Source organism: Podarcis gaigeae, assembly GCF_964106915.1.
Source record: "Podarcis gaigeae genome assembly, chromosome: 8".
Classification (NCBI taxonomy): domain Eukaryota; kingdom Metazoa; phylum Chordata; class Lepidosauria; order Squamata; family Lacertidae; genus Podarcis; species Podarcis gaigeae.
The window spans coordinates 74,558,740-74,575,344 of record NC_139684.1 but is presented as its reverse complement, the minus strand read 5'-3'; the positions used below and the strand labels follow the sequence as shown (position 1 = coordinate 74,575,344).

The following is a 16,605-nucleotide window of genomic DNA, read 5'->3' as shown; positions in this document are numbered from 1 at the left end:
TATGAGAGAGTTGTTCAGAGGAACAGGAAAAGTCATTGAACTTCCAAGCTTAGCTCTTGCTAGGGTTTGGTTGGCTGAAAAGCAGGAATTGGTACTGGGGGAAAGGTATAAACAAAAGCAGGTGCTTAAGCACCACAGAGATTCAGGCAAACACGGCAAAAATAACGTGGGAGGCAACCGTTTCAAGTTACCAGTCTCTGCAGCCACAACAGGTGTTGTGATTCTCCAGCAGTTTGAATTCACCCCCGGAGGCGCACTCCATTGTCTCTTGAGACAGATGGATGCTGACAAGGACCCTGTCCTGAGAACCCTAGGAACTGTAGTTTAAGGATGCTGGGAATTGTGGTTCTGTGAAGGGTAAACTACAGTTCCCATTATTCTTGGTGTTTAGGCAGCCGTAAAACTGCTATTATGTACTGAGCAGCACCAGCAGAAACCAGCAAGGGAATGCCAAGGCTCAAAAACAAAGGGAATCCAAATGTATTTTCAGGGCTGCCACCTTTGGTTTGCCAATCGCCGCTACTGCGCCTTTAAGGACAGCAGCTTATTCCAAAAGCATTATCAGGTTATCGTGTTTCTCTTTGTCATATGAAAAGCTCGACCTTCAGGTTTCTGCAGATCAAGCTGCTGTTAAGGCACAAGAATGGAGCAGACTAGTTGTATCTTTTATTGTTGATCTGTTGGCAACAACCACCCTAGTATTTTAGACCTCCTCCTCAGCTGATCTGATGCTTCTTTGCTCTTTTGCTTCCCTCTCCATGTAGGATCTCCTGGCCCCCTCCCTAAAGAAAGCTTCGACCTTTTACCAGCTATATTTCAGGCAGAAAATTTACAGGTGCTGCTTTTCCCCTGAAAGAGAGGCAGAGATGGACAAAGCTGCTGCCCTGTTAGATCATTCCTGTCCAGGCATCCGTTAAAAGAGCAAGTTGCTTTTGTAAGGGGAAAAGACAACAGTCCTCCTTTCTTACAGGCCATCCCTTTTCTCAAAGAGGGTTGCCTCTGTTTCCTGTTGTAGACCATGATCTGTCAGGAGAAAACTATTAACACCCCAAGCATGGTAATAGAGGAGCAAGAAAGAAATGGCAGGAAGTGGTTTGTGCAAAATGTTTATGTGGGAAGTGGGTGTTACCATCCCCCCCTCCCGTGTAAACTCTTGAGCATTCAAAAGCAGCCAGAATTTCAAGAACCGAAACTTTCTCCAGCACTAAAATTCCATCCACAGCAGGAAAAGCTGTACCTGTTGAACTTCTGCATGCTGAGTGGTTGTTAAAGGCCCAGGACTCCTCTTAAGGCAAAAAGGTAAGTTTTACATAGAACCCTCCAGGCAACTTTTGATTACTCTGAAGTCAGTGCAGCTCAAAGGGGAAGCTGTGTTAGTCTATTGTAGCCAAGGAAAAGTATTTTGGTACCACGATGATGCATTTTTCCAATTTCTTCATGCAATTTGTAATAATAATAATAATTAATAATAATTTCTTTATAGCCCACCCATCTGGCTGGGTTTCCCCAACCACTCTGGGTGGCTCCCAACAGAATACTAAAAACACAACAAAAGATCAAACATTAAAAACTTCCCTAGAAAGGGATGCTTTCAGATGTCTTCTAAAAGTCAGATAGTAGTTTATTTCCTCGACATCTGATGGGTGGGCGTTCCACAGGGCGGGTGCCACTATCGAGAAGGCCCTCTGCCTGGTTCCCTGTAACTTCGCTTCTCACAGTGAAGGAACCTCCAGAAGGCCCTCGGTGCTGGACCTCAGTGTCCGGGCTGAACGATGGGGGTGGAGACACTCTTTCAGGTATACTGGACTGAGTTAGCCCACTGGCCCTTACAACAATCTTGTAAAAGTGTGATTTGCCCCATATCATAGAATTGTAGAGTTGGAAGGGACCCTCAGGGTCATCTAGCCCAGCCCCCTGCAATGTAGCTGTCCCATATGGGGATTGAACCTGCAACCTTGACATTATCAGCTCTGCACTCTCGCCAACTGAGCTATCCAGGATATCATCTTATCATTTCTTTTCTGTCTGCATTTCAGTGTGGTTTCATATTGAAAGTCAGGTATAGGCAAACTCAGCCCTCCAGATGTTTTGGGACTACAACTCCTATTATCCCTGACCAATGGTCCTGTTAGCTAGGGATGATGGGAGTTGTAGTCCCAAAACATCTGCAGGGCCGAGTTTGGCCTATGCCTGTTGTAAGTGGTTTGTTTGCGAAAGGGAGGCTATAAAATTGTCAACAGGGCGGTGTCCTCCAGCTGCAAGATAATGACATGTTGTTATCTTTATCATCACCTCCCCTGCATGCCTCCAAAAACAACAACAACAACCAGGGGCAAATGAAGGCTAACTGATACCCAGGGCGGGGCAAACCACTGGCTGCACACACTTTGTGCCTGTTAGAATTCCTGCTCCATGATTGCAGTCATGGGATTGTTGTCTTTCACATGACGGTATATGTTTTGACTCCACAGAGTGGGAAGTGACGGAAACAGAATGTTTTGTCAAAACAAAAAAATTCCTTCCAGTAGCACCTTAAAGACCAACTAAGTCAGTTCTTGGTATGAGCTTTCATGTGCATGCACACTTCTTCAGATACTGGACCTCAGTGTGGTATCTGAAGAAGTGTGCATGCACACGAAAGCTCATACCAAGAACTGACTTAGTTGGTCTTTAAGGTGCTACAGGAAGGAATTTTTTTTTGTTTTGACTATGGCAGACCAACACAGCTACCTATCTGTAACTGGAAGAATGTTTTGTCTTACTGTGTTCCGTGAAGTGGGACTATTGTCCTTTGTTCTTCTACTTGCTGTTGCACGCATGCACTGTATGTGCAACTGAGGGATCCTGCGCCGTCTGCACAGCACTCGGGCGGCTCCGGGGGCAAACTGCTATGTACAGCACATGTGCTGCAGCGCTACATACAGCACATGTGTGTAGCACCATGCATGCGTTGTACATAGTGGTTTGGTGCTGGTGCCCCTCAAATGCTGTATGGATGGGGGCGGATCCTCTTCTTGTGACTGCAGCCACGAACGGAGGATCCTCCACATGTGGCTGCAGGGGCACGATGGCTGCTCCTGCCGCCGCGCCCAGGGGTGGTGGGGCAAGCACCCCGTGGGGTGCCTTTTTGTCACCCCTCCAGACACGGCACCCAGGGCACACTGCCTGCCCCCCTTGCGATGCTACTGACAACAACTATCACTGAGATTATCAGAAAGCAAGCTAATGCCTCAACTGTCACTTGCACCTGTGTTGCATCCTTCTTTTAAGTCCAGGGTTGTTCATCACCATGGTGCAGCTGAAGGAGAGGAAAAGGCAGAGTAAGAGCTGGGAAGGGGGGGTGCACTAGCACAGTTTTTCTTCTTTCCTTTGAACATGGGGCCCTCCAGATTTTTGAGGCAGGAACCATCACCCTTGACCATTGCCCATGCTGGCTGCTGCAGACAGGAGTTGTAGTCCAAAACATTGCGCTGGGGGAGGCTGCATTAACCCATCCATTGTCTGCGAGGGAGACACCCCCGCTCCCTATTGCATCAATTCTATTGGGCAGCTGAGTTTCTTGCTACCTTATAGACCGGCTTGCTCCTTCCAGCTTCAGCACTTGCTCTCGTGCTCTCTCCCCGTGTCTCACACGCTCCACATCTCCCTCACGCACAGGAAGACAAAGATATGCCAGCGAGCCCCGCATCACCTTGCAGGGAACAGCTAATCCGCTTCTCTGACACTCAGTACTTGGGGGCTTTTCTGTAATAGACGGAGCATTAGCTTCATTGCCCACAGCACTGGGCTCAGGTCATCCTACTGGGTCGGGATCAAAGCATCTTCCACTCTTCTGGAGCTAGCAGAAAATCACCCACACCTTCTGCCGGCAGATGGACAGAGGAGGCGGCGGCCAGAACTCACTACCTTTCTAACCTGTTGAAGAGACTGGCAACACCTGCAGCAAGGTAAGACAGCTTGATCCCAAAAGGGATTTTCTCCTCCTCCTTTCCCTCTTGTACACCAGCTCCTTAGGATGGTGATGGAGAGATAATGGGTTGTATTCCATGCTAGTCTTACTCAGAGTAGACCCACTGAAGTGAGCGGACATGACTAACCAGTGTAACAGCAAAAGCCTTTCCAAGACTATCTCCAACGAACTTGTCATTATAATAATAATCGCCTTTTTCATGCGTAAGGAGGTACGGAACTTTGTAAAACCACCTGTTTCTAACGATGGATAATAATTAACAACCTGACGACAAAAGCCTTTCTAAAGCCCTATCCACCAAATTATTACAAGAGTAATTACCTTTTTAAAACCATAACTGGGGAGAGATCCAACTTTGTAAAACCATCTCTTTCAATGGATTTAGGTCCAAATTAAAAAGTGGGTAGGAACAGTGTTTGGTCTTCCTTCTTTTCCCCCTCCATACATGATCATGCACACACTCCCTTGTGCTAGAAAAGGATATATAAGATGCATCCTTTTAACACGCAGGTGTATCCCCCCCCCTTTTGGAGGTGCTTTGGGGAGTTAGAAATCTGGTGCTGTAACGTGGCCACAGATAACAGGTGGTAATAGGACCGTTTCATAGATGGGGAAACTGAGGCAGAGACGGACGTATGTGTTTGGGTTGTTAATCCCTATACATGTCTACTCAGAAGTAAGTTCAGTGGGACCTATTCCCAGGTAAATGAGTATGTGATTGCTGCCAAAAGGAACTCTATATAAATCATCTTATTAGATGTGACTTAAAGTCCATGCTGCCTGGTGCTTTGCCTTCAACAGCGACTAGTCAAATGTCTTTGAGAAACTCACAATCAATGCAAGAAAGTAATTGGAACCCCTTGTTCTTTGTTCCCACCTAGCATCCCACAAGGGCACACTGATTCTGAATATGGAGGATCCACTCTCTCCTTTCATTTCTTTAAGGAAACCCAAAGGCAAAGAGGCCACAATTCTTCCCTAGATCTTGGGACCCTTCAATGCTTGTTCTAAAGAGCAACTTCACAGGTCACAAAATTTCTGCCCAGAAAGCATTTTCACGCAGTGAAACTGTTTGGTATGTGGGTGGGTGTGGGTGTGTAGGGGAGAGGGACTCTCACACCTGGGGGGGTTAATTCTGTTCCCTGCAGGTAAATTGCTCTCCGTATAGGAATTCTACAGTATGTGGAGCAGCTTCTGCTCTGTTTAGTATGCTGCTACTTAAGGCAGCGTAAATGGAGAGAGAATCATAGAATTGTAGAGTTGGGACCCCAAGGATCATCTAGTCCAACCCCTGCAATGCAGGAATCTCACCATGAATGCCTTCCTTGTTCTCTTATAATGGCAGTGGTGCCCACCTGAGGTTCTGGAACTGAGTTCTGGAACTGAGTTCTGGCTGAAAAAAAGCCCTGGCTCAAACATTGTATATCACTAAAACGTCACTTGGAACTGTAATTAAAACAAGACAGAAATTACTAGAGTGCAGAAGTGGAGGGGAAGCACATATCTAAGTAGTTTTCCACTCTAGGCAGAGGTCAGAGTGGCTTTCCCCTCGCACCACTCCTTTCCTGGGGAAAATCAACTCTTTAGCGCTAAATCAGAACAAATGTCAATACGGAGAAAACTCGAACTGTTGTTTGCTCCAATTGAGCACTAAAGAGTGGTTTTCCCTGGGGGTGAAAGCAGAGGACAAGATGAAACTGAGTCCTAAGAGTACAATGAAAGTGCCAAGTAGCTCGCTGAAGTGAGGGAGTTCCATTGCAAGGGGCCACCACAGAGAAGGCTCTCCTGTGCACCACTGTCCCTGGGATCCCAAAAGATTGTGGTACCATCAGCAAGAGTCTCCCCCACTCACATTAACATTTGGGCAGCTCTGTATGTGCAAAGGCACTCCTTCAGTTGTTTGGGACACAAGCTGTTTTGCGGCTTTGTAGGTAAGGTAAGGTAAAGGACCCCTGGATGGTTAAGTCCAGTCAAAGGCGACTATGGGGTTATGGCACTTGTCTCGCTTTCAGGCCAAGGGAGCCGGTGTTTGTCCACAGACAGCTTTCTGGGTCATGTGGCCAGCATGACTAAACCCGCTTCTGGCACAACAGAACACTGATGGAAACCAGAGCACAAGGAAACACCATTTACCTTCCTGCCACAGCAGTACCTATTTATCTACTTGCATGGGCATGCTTTGTATATCAATATAACCACCTTGAATTGGGCACCTTGGGAAAAAGGAGGGATATAAATGTCAGCAATATGGGTTTTCAGGAAAATTTTGAACTGGGAAAATGCCCAGATAATATTGTCATGCAAATTAGGATAATTTCCATAGTGTAACAAATCAGAAACAAACCAGTTTGCATCGGGGGTGGAGGGATGCCCTAAAACAAGGTTAGCCAACGTGGACCCTCCAGATGATGTTGAATTCCCATAATTTCTTTTCCTTTTTTTGGGGGGGGGGGAGATTTTTTTTTTTTTTACAATTTTATATTGAATCAAACAACACAATATAACATTTGTCATATAAAAGAAAATGGAAAAAAACAACCCGTGAGTTCCTTCAACTTCCCCTTCTGGTTCTTTAAATATTTACTACTTCTGCTTATGTATTGAACTCCCATAATTTTCTGACACTTGCTGGTTGGGGCTAATGGGGGTGAAATCTGGAGAGCACTATCCTGACTACCTGCCCTAGAGAGTAATCTAATTTAACAAGGTTTATTTTACTTGTATTTAGGCTAAACACTTTGAAAGTACAAAGCTTGCCTAATATTGTACTCACAGCTGGCACCCACTCATGGTTACTAATGAACTTATAAAAGGGAATTTTCTTTCCCGCGGAAAAATTAAGCAGCGCAAGATTTTTCTGCCCAGCAACACTGATCAGTGCAATAACACAATTAGATTTTATTAGGCAATAGATATTGGAGCGGATACCCTTCTTACAAAAGGGAAGGCGGAGGTAGGGATACGGCTTTAAGACGAAAAGTCCGAAGGATCGTGATCCCTTCGTCGTCTTCTCACCAAGGCGACGGGAGTGGCGTCCAGTGTCAGAGCGGGAGTTAATAAATCGGAGGGCGTCGCGCTGTGTTCTCAAGCCTCGATTAAACCTTTTCCTCTGCGGCCAACTCTTTCCTCCGCCTTGTCTGGAGAGAAAGCGCTTAATGAATTAACAGCTCGCCGGCGGCGCGCCTGGCGTTTGTTAGCTGTGCGTGCGTTGAAGCAGCTGGGCGCGCATCAATTAGCGCTCCTAATGGGCCTTGGCGGCTCCGGAGCACGTGGCCCTGCGCTCCCCCGACGGCTCCGGTGTCCCAAAGCGGCCCGCGGGGCCGGCTGGCTCATCCTAATCCGTCATTATTAGCAAACCTCCCGCCGTCGCCACCGGGGACGAGGGCGCAGGAATGGGAGCGGGCGAGCCTGCCTGCAGATCTCCCGCCCCGTCGCGGGGAGGTTGATTGATGAGCCTCATGCAGAAGGAGACGCCCGCTTGGAGGCAGCTAACGGGCTGAATAGCAGGGGCGAGGCGCGCCCCGCCCGCTGCCTGGACAACCGAGCGCCAGTATTGGCGCACATACCCACCACCGGTGGCTACATAGAATCAGAATTGGAAGATACCCCAAGGATCATCTAGTCCAACCTCCTGCCATGCAGGAATAAGCGGCTGACCCATACGAGGATTGAACCTGCAACCTTGGCGTTATCAGCGCCACGCTCTAGTCAACTGAACTATCCAGACATAAGAGGCAGCATAGTTCAACAGGTCGAGCTCACCCCCCCCCCCATGGAGGAGGGAATGCTGAGAAAAACCACACCGGTTGAACATCTGCCTCCATGCACCAGTAAGAATCCCCTTTCCCAGTTTCCTCCCAGCTTTAATAAATAAGGAAGTTTTTAAAAAAGAAGAGGCACACTGCGCTTTGAACAGTTCCAGCTCGCGCTACAAGCCCTCCGTGGCTTGGCCTGATCACTTCTCTGACTTCTCTCCGCTCTCCATGTAAATGTAAAGAATTCCGGTCTTTAAGGTGGTGCCGGAAATATTGGATCAGAAAGGGATTGCGGCGCGCATCTGAAGGGGCAAACGTGCTCTTGGGGTTTCGCTTCCCTTTCTAGAAAGCTGGGGGTCGGGGGACGGGACGGGGCCCTGGAAATTCGGCCGTAGTTATTGACACGAAGGGACTAGCGGGGCGCAAAAGCAGCATCTTCGCAGTCATCTCCCCCTGCTTAGTTCTCTACAGAGATGCACCCCGCTAACTCTGTTCTGTGCTGCCTTTGTAAACGATGAAGGAAGGTGCGTTATATCCAGTCAGACCGCTGGGTGAAACACCAGAATTGGAGGTGCCTGTCTAATTTAGTAGCTCCACATTAGCGGTGTCATGACATTAAAGGCCTTACTAAATGAATATGATGTATTTGTCGCGTGACAGTATTGTAGTCAGTGGCGTAGCGTGGGTTGTCAGCACCCGGGGCAAGGCAAGTAATTTGCACCCCCTAACCCGTGGATTTGCGTCCCCTAACCCTAACCCCCAGATGTTGCCCCGGTGCGGCCGGCCCCCCCTGCACCCCCCCACGCTACGCCACTGATTGTAGTCCAACAATATCTGGCAGCCTGCGGATTCCTGCCCTTGTGCCTAGAGTCCCATCAACATCACGGCATGCAGTGCAATTCTGGTAAGGTAACCAGTTGCAAAAGTCTTCTTCTTCTTCTTCTTCTTCTTCTTCTTCTTCTTCTTCTTCTTCTTCTTCTTCTTCTTCTTCTTCTTCTTCTTCTTCTTCTTCTTCTTCTTCGATCACTGGTAGCTGAGTAAGAGTGTCTTCCCTGAGGTCTTAACAGTGTGTCTCTAAGTGACTGTGGAGGCCAATTTTGGATCCGCACATCCTTCCACAGTGGGGACATAGGTTTCTGGGCGGGAGTTGATCACGGTGAGGATTTGCCAAACGTGCCTTCCTCTTAGCTCGTTTTGCCTTTTTGTCCTGAATTCGTGCTTGTTCCAGGCATCCGAACAACATGACCAGCCCAACGAAGTCGATGTTAAAGTAATAGGGTGCAAAATGCAAACATGGGCATTTTGCTGCAAAACGATGGTCCAGTTCCTTTTTCATGTATCATCAAGAAACGGAGGAAAGGTGCCGTTTTCAAAACCTCCTGCGGACTGGTGACTTTTCTTTTCACTGGCCTGGCTTTTTGTACTCAATACATATAGTCGGTTGAGAACAGTTTTCCCTGACACAGAGTGTGGAATTTTCCCCTGCTTAACTTCTGTGCTGGGCTGCTGTTAACAGCAGAAGAGCAGGGGGTTAGTAAAAATGGTGGTCCTGCAACCCCCAGCTACCTGCACACCTTTTTTATTTTGCTGTTTCCAGGTTGTATGTCTCTGGGCATTTAAACAGCAGCTGGAATGAGTTTTGAGAAAGGTTGCACAATGTGTACCACCCACACGCAGAGAGCTTCTAGGTTACAGCCGTCCCCAGCAGGCCAGACGCAACAATAGCTATGTTATTTATACAGCCGCAGGAGTGTTGCATAACAAGACTGCATACAGATGGTGATCTCCAGCAGGGATGCAAGAAGCAGAGCCGAAAACCTAAGTTCTCATCCGATAGAAATCCAGCAGTTTTTTTCTCTCTCCTCCAAATCTGAAATGCCAAAATTCTGGATTCAAGAATAGTCTTATATTAAAACCCCCGCCACCATCAACATTATCATTGCACAACTGAACTCTGAACGCTAGTAACAATGTTACAAGCTGAAAATTCAGTGTGGTGCAGTGGTTAGAGTGTCGGACTAGGACCTGGAAGACCAGGGTTCAAATCTCCACACAGCCAGGAAGCAAACTGGGTGATTTTGGGCCAGACACTTACCCACCTCACAGGGTTGTTGTGAGGAGGAAGAGAACCATGTATGTCACCTGGAGTTCCTTACAGGAAAGGTGGGTTGTGAATGCAGAAAATAAAAATAAATGTGCTATGATTTCAAAAAAGCTCTCACGATTTTCTACATTTGTGCTTGCAAATCTGAAAGGATAGATTAGATCCACCAGTACCTTTCCCCCGATCTACGACATTAACATATTCCTACATGTTTGCCTTCAACATGAATGTTGAATTTAGAGAGAGAGGCACTGTGGGGTTTGGGTGCAGGCGAACTGCCCCAATGAGGGCTTGGCACATGTCATCACTGACCAACTCCCACCATGGCAGCTCTGCTTGCTCTGCCTCTTCCCATCTCTTGGCAACAGAACATCTCTACAACCCCTTATGCAACTTTCTGCTTTGAACGGTGCTTCATTCATCCAAGCTGCCCTCCAGCTCACACTCCTCCCTCCCCTCCCCTCTGCTCTGCGTAATATTCCCAGCTAGAAAGAAGTTGTGCTGTAACCAGAGCAACAGAGATTGCCCTTGAGAATTTCACTTACTCATATATATATTTAAAGTAATTGCAAAGGGTGGTGGGTGGGTGAAAGGAGTGGTGGAACAGAACTGAAAAGGTACGGGGTTCTCCTTTGGATGAAAACCCAGAAACCCTGGCCCCTCCAGTCAGGCAACCTTTCCCCCCCCCCCTCACTTGTAGATCCTAGAGGCGGCTTAGTCCAATAGGGTGAACTGGGCACCGCCCCACCAATCTGTGTGCCCTTAGTCACCCCCTACAAGTCTGCCTTCTTTTTTTCCATATCCATATCTATATCTATCTGTCTATACTATTGAAGTTTTCAAATCATAAGGACAAATTTACAAAAGGGAAACAAGAAAGAGAAGAGAGATAAGATCCCTCAATTAATTACCAATATGCTGAATGCATGGTGGATCAAACAAAAATGTTAATCTTAATTCTCTTGTGGGTTTTTCCATGTGCACACCATATGAATATGATCAAGACAAGATAAGAGAGCATGGGTGTGTTGTGTCTAATTGTTTGCATTTCCATGCAACTCATACTACAGGAAAAGCTAGAAGGACCACCCACCCATATACCTCCTTATTCTACTCTTACAAGCCACCTAGATTTTAGTGGCTGAGTGCATGGAGGGCTGAGTTTTCCCTTTGGCCTGCAGACTCTTGCATTGGATAGAGTGGCTGTGAACGGAAAGAGGAGGGTGGGGGGTTTGTAAAGCTGCAGTGAGGATGCAGAACACACCTTGTTGCCCTTTTATCCCTGCTCAAAATAATGATGAAGTTGATGGTGCTTATCATTTAGGTGGTGCAGTGATGGCCAAGGACCTCATGTACCCCAAGTCCAGAGTATGAGAAAGTGCTGTTATTGTGGAAATTGCAGCACCTAACCCTGGACAGCTCCCTTAGCCTTGATGTGGCTTTGCAATGAGCACTCAGCACAGGAACTTAAGAATAACCTTCTTGGATCAGACTAAAGGCCCCTCTGGTCCAGCCTCCTATTCTCCCAGAGGCCAACCAGATGTTTTGGGGAAGCCTGCAAGCAGAACCTGTGGGCATCAAGACTCTGCTCACCTGTGATTCACAGCTTCAGGCATTCATACGTACACTGACACTTGACAGTGGAGGTAGAGCATAGTCACCATGGCTAGTACCCTCCGTGATTTTGTCTAATCCCCTTCTAACATCATCCAAACTGGTGGCCATCTCTGCACATTCCATAGTTTTAACTATGTGCTGCAGGAAAGCAAGGGACGAGCTCACGCCCCACTCAGTGCCACATCCGGGCCCATAGATCCAGGGGGAACCTCACACCGCTACAACTTATTCCAGTGGTTTCCAAACCTCCTTTCCCCACAGACCACTTGACAATTGCAGAGGGTATTGGTGGATCACTATTTCTGCCTTTTGCAACAATTGTACTGTGCTAGATGCTGCATGATTCTAAATTGCATTACTGTTGCTTCTTTTCTTTCTTAAATATTGCATTCCCTAGAATTCAGATTGCATTGCAGTAAAATACAACATAAGAAATGGAAGAAGCAATAAAAAATACAATCAAAACCAGTGTGTATGATTAATGCAAGGAATGCACCATCTCTTTTCTTCAACTACAAATCCACACACTGTGGACAACCTGAATGAAGCTGCTAGACCACTGGTGGTCCATGAACCACAATTTGGGAACCCATGACCTATTCCACCTGCGACTGTTTGGCCATCCATGATACACTAGTACAGGGATGGGATACCTGTGTCCCTCCAGCTCCCATCATCTCTGACCTTTGGCCACGCTGACTAGGACTGATGGGAGTTGGAGCCCAACCAATGTGCTCTCCACCCCAACATAAGTGATGGCACTATATAAAAATTATAATTAATGGGTTTTCTCTCCTTCTCTCTTTGGCAGGGAGATGTCAACAAGCCCAGCAGGCAATGTCTCCTCATCCTCTCTGGTCCTGGAGGAAGCCACTGTGCGCAGCACTGTAAAGATCATCACTGGAGTGATCTTCAGCTTCATCTTCCTAGCTGGGGTGACTGGAAATGGGATAGTGTTGTGGGTCACCGGCTGGAAGCTCCGCTGGACCTCCAACACCATTTGGTTCTTCAACCTTGCCTTGGCCGACTTGGCTTCCACCTCCCTGATCTTCGTCACAGTGTTGAACTTGGCCTTGGACCTGCACTGGCCCTTTGGCTCAGTGGCCTGCAAGGTGGCCAACTGCCTTTTTGGGCTGAGCGTGTGCAGCGGTGTCCTGCTACTCAGCTCCATCAGCGTGGACCGCTGCGTGCTGGTGGTGGCCCCCGTCTGGTGCCAGAACTATCGGACCCCGCGCCTCACATGGGGGACTTGCGGGCTCCTCTGGATGATCTCCCTCACCTTCTTCGTCCCCAGCTCTTACTTCTTCACTGAGATCTCAGTGGAGAAGAATAACCGGAGCTCCTGCAACAACCTGGACATCTTCCAGGACTGGCAGGAAGCAGAAGTCCTCACCATCTGCATCTTTCTCTACCAGTTCCTCCTGCCCTTGCTGGTCATCTCCATCTCCTACACCATCCTGGTGGTGACCATGCACAAGAAGAAGCTCAACAAGTCCAGCAAGCCCTTCTTGGTGGTTACCAGGGTGGTCTTCTGCTTCTTCCTCTGCTGGCTGCCCTACCATGCCCTGGCTCTGGCAAGGATCTCTATGGATGCTGTTCCAGATGCTGTGCACCTGGTGGCCATCCCTCTTTCCAAGTGTCTGGCCTTGTTCAACAGCTGCATCAACCCCTTGCTCTATGTCTTTGTGGGGCAGGAGTTCAAGGATGCAGTGAGGAGGTCCTTGCTGCAGGTCTTCAAGACAGCTTTTGAAGAGGCACCAGTGGCCACCAGTGTTTGAGATAAGCAACTGCCAGTGTTGCAGAAACCAGAGAAGGCACTCTTCTTTTTAAAGTCACCGTATCTCATCACAGTGCTCCATTGACTGTGCAGCTGGAGAGGAGAGGATCTCTAAACACAGACCTGTGTATACTGTGCATTTAGATACAACAACATTCTGCAGCAAGGTCCCATGCAGTGACATTCTGCAGCCTATATTCAACTCTGCAAAACTGACATACGTCTTTTTCAAGGTTAAAAAGAGAGGAGAATTATCCTATTCCTGCTCGTTATAAGGAGGGACAAGGAATTAGGTACTGAAAGCTCAACTCTGACAATTAGAAATCCTGCTCAGGCTTCCCTTTCTTGAATCCTGAGATTTCCCTAGATATTGCCCATTGATCTTCAAGTCTTTTTTTGCAATCACAAGGGCTAGAAACTGGACATTTTAAAAATAAGGCTGAGACTCACAAGGTGTCAGGGCTGAAGTCAGGTACAGGTCAGCATGAAATTCACAAGGCTCTGTTGCCAGTAAAGTCAACGCTTTATTCAAGGAAATGGCAGACAACTCAGCAACCCTTCCCAGCAGGTCTTGCCTCTATGGAGCAATTGCCCAGACTGAAGGTCCCTGTCTCCCACCCTTTCTAAGGCTCCTCCTCTCCCAGATGTTTTCCAAGCAGTCTCAAACTGTGTCTGTGCACCTCTGGTCTCTGCCCTCCTCTTTATTCTCTTTATTCTGTGTGTTCTTGGAGACCAGGGGGAAGAGAGCTTGTCACAGTAGGAGAAGCAGACTCTCTGGATTCTTCAGCAGCCTCTTGACCCCCCCCCCCCCGCTTCAGCCTTGGAGTCTGAACTGCTTCCTGTCACCGGCTCTCTCTGCTCACTAAACTCCATTGCCCCTTCAGCATCCAGCCCTGCCTCTCCTGCTGACCTCTCTTTAGTGCCCACCACCAACTGAGCCTTCTTCCTCTGGGGTTTCCCTTGGGGGTTCCCTGGCTGGTGCCTCCCACCATTCCTCCCTCTCCAGCTAGTCCCTGACACAAGGTAAGACATTCTACTCCGCCCTTGTCTTGTCAGCATTGCTAAATGCACACAACTCTGCCAACCTGGGGCTTTAAATGCACACAACTCAGCCCTCCTTGATGCCTCTTAGTCCTGATCACCAGTGTCCTGTGTAATCCTGCCCAGAGGTGTACCTAAGCTCCCTTGGCAAGGAGCTGCTTTGGTGCCCATCCCCTCGTCCCTTGTCCCCTTGGCAAGGAGCTGTATTGGCACCTCTAAAACTGGGAGAGACCATGAGCCAGAAACTCAGAACGCTTGCTCGCTCCACCAGTGAATTCCTCCATGGCCGTTGGGGTCAGGTCTGCTCTGTGATGGCCCATGCCAGCAGCCAAATTCCTCCACCAAGGCACCCAGATGAGCCTATGTGCCTTGCCTGGACACCCAGAGAAGCAGATGAGAAGCCTGGAGAGCACATAGATGGGCAGGTGGACTCAGCCACTCTGAGCCAGAGTGGCAAGGCATGATTCTTGTGCCCTGCCCCACGCCTGTGTCCTTACCAACCCCTTGGTATGCCCTGATCCATATCTACTGAGATTTAAGTCCTACTGTGATCAATTGGTCTTAATCCAGGGCAGCGTTCCCCAACCTGATGCCCTCCAGATATGACTCCGATTTCCATCAGAACCTGCCAACATGGGGCAATGGAAGCTGCAGGGACAACATCATCTGGAAGGCAACCAGATCCTTGCCTCTCTAATGCAACGGCTGTCTCTGTTTTAGTGAGCAAAGTTCTGCGAAGTTGGGTGTGACATTTGCCAGCTTTACCCTCGGATCCTATTCAGCAATTCGCCTGCTTCTGCATTTGTTCTTGAAGATGCTGCTCAAAATAGCCTCTGTTGCCATCCCTGGAAAAATGAAGTACTGTACATCTTCTTGACCCTTTTGCAACTTTCCCATGTACTACTTGGATGGAGCTGGTGGACCACCAATGGTTCATGAACCACAACTTGAGAACATTTAGTTTACAGGGTGTCAGAGCAGCTTTTTGTAGTGTGGAAACCTGCCATGTCGCTGCTTTGTGGTGAAGTTGGGCCCAGCAGGAGAGCCCCACTTTCAGACCATGGCCAGCCAAAGATGGAGGCTGGAGGCGAAGAATACAAAATTGCTACTACCCACTGAATAACACAGAAGTATAATTCAGCAGGGAGTTGTCTTGCCTAACTCCCCCTCTCCTTGTGTGTGCCTCTTCTAAATTAGTGCATGCAAGCTACAGTTTTTATAGGTGTTTCGTAAAGAGTTGTTTTTTTCTTAATGGTGTACCAATAAGTTGGGGTGGGGGTGCTTTTTAATCACTCGCATGGAATGTACGGAGCTGCCTTACACTGTGTCAGACTATTGGCCCATCCAACTCACTACTGCCTGCACTGACTGGCAGCAGCTCTCCAGGGTTTCAGAAAGGGAGTCTCTCTCAACCCTATGTAGAGATCCCAGGGAGTGAACCTGAGAGCTGCTGCATTCAGGGCAGCTGCTTCAGTCCTGAGCCACAGTCTATCTCTGAATGCTTTTAACTCAAAATGCTTTTAAGTCTGTCTTAACTGATTCAGCACCAGCACCTGCTTTTTTTGTGTGGTTTTGGGTTATTTCTTTTCTCTCTCATACACAAAGTGCATTTGGTGATTTTTGAGCAAATTCCTCATTTTTCAAATTTGGTCTACTTGTGTCTCTTTATAATCCCCAGGGGCATTTCATAGAATCATAGAAATGCAGTTGGAAGGTAACCCGAGCATCATCTAGTCCAACCCCCTACAATGCACGAATATGCAGGTGGCCCATAAGGGGACTGAACCCTTATCTTGGCCTTATTAGCACCACACTCTAACCAGCTGAGCTAACTCGTGGTCCAGCAAATTATCTGATCGTTGCAAATGTTTTTTATTGAGGGGGAATGCAAAAATGGGGGACCGTTTCATCCTAACCCAGCTGCTGACTGAAAGATAAGGGAGTGTTGGGTGTGTGTGTGTGTGTGTGTGTGTGTGTGTGTGTGTGTGTGTAGAGCAGACAGGGAGAACTATTATTATTATTATTATTTATTACTACCATTGGACCTCAAGATGACATTGCAGTCCATCAGCCCCACTCAGTATGCCTGATGTTCAGAGATAATTGGAACTGCAGCACAGCAACATCAGGACCATCACCAGCTTCCCACCCCTGGTGTAGAGAGAACATCTACTGCAGCTGGATTGAGGAAGGCAATTAAGTGTGAACAGGATTTTCTCACCAAGAGGTGATGGGTCATGGGGAACTGGATTCCCTGAAACACCAGCAACCTCAATTTCTCAGCTTTTTAACATCCCCAGATTGCATTTTGTTTGTTTTTGTTTTGCTTGCAACAATGAGG

At 47.9% G+C, this 16,605-nt stretch overlaps 1 pseudogene across 1 annotated transcript; it reads left to right on the top strand.

Moving 5' to 3' along the window:
- Positions 1-1,173: 1,173 nt before the first annotated feature.
- On the top strand, positions 1,174-16,264 carry LOC310851599 (chemerin-like receptor 1 pseudogene; annotated as a pseudogene). The gene is made up of 3 exons (XR_014568734.1): positions 1,174-1,299; positions 3,873-3,947; positions 12,258-16,264. The product of XR_014568734.1 is annotated as a chemerin-like receptor 1 pseudogene (transcript).
- The last annotated feature ends 341 nt before the right edge of the window (positions 16,265-16,605 follow it).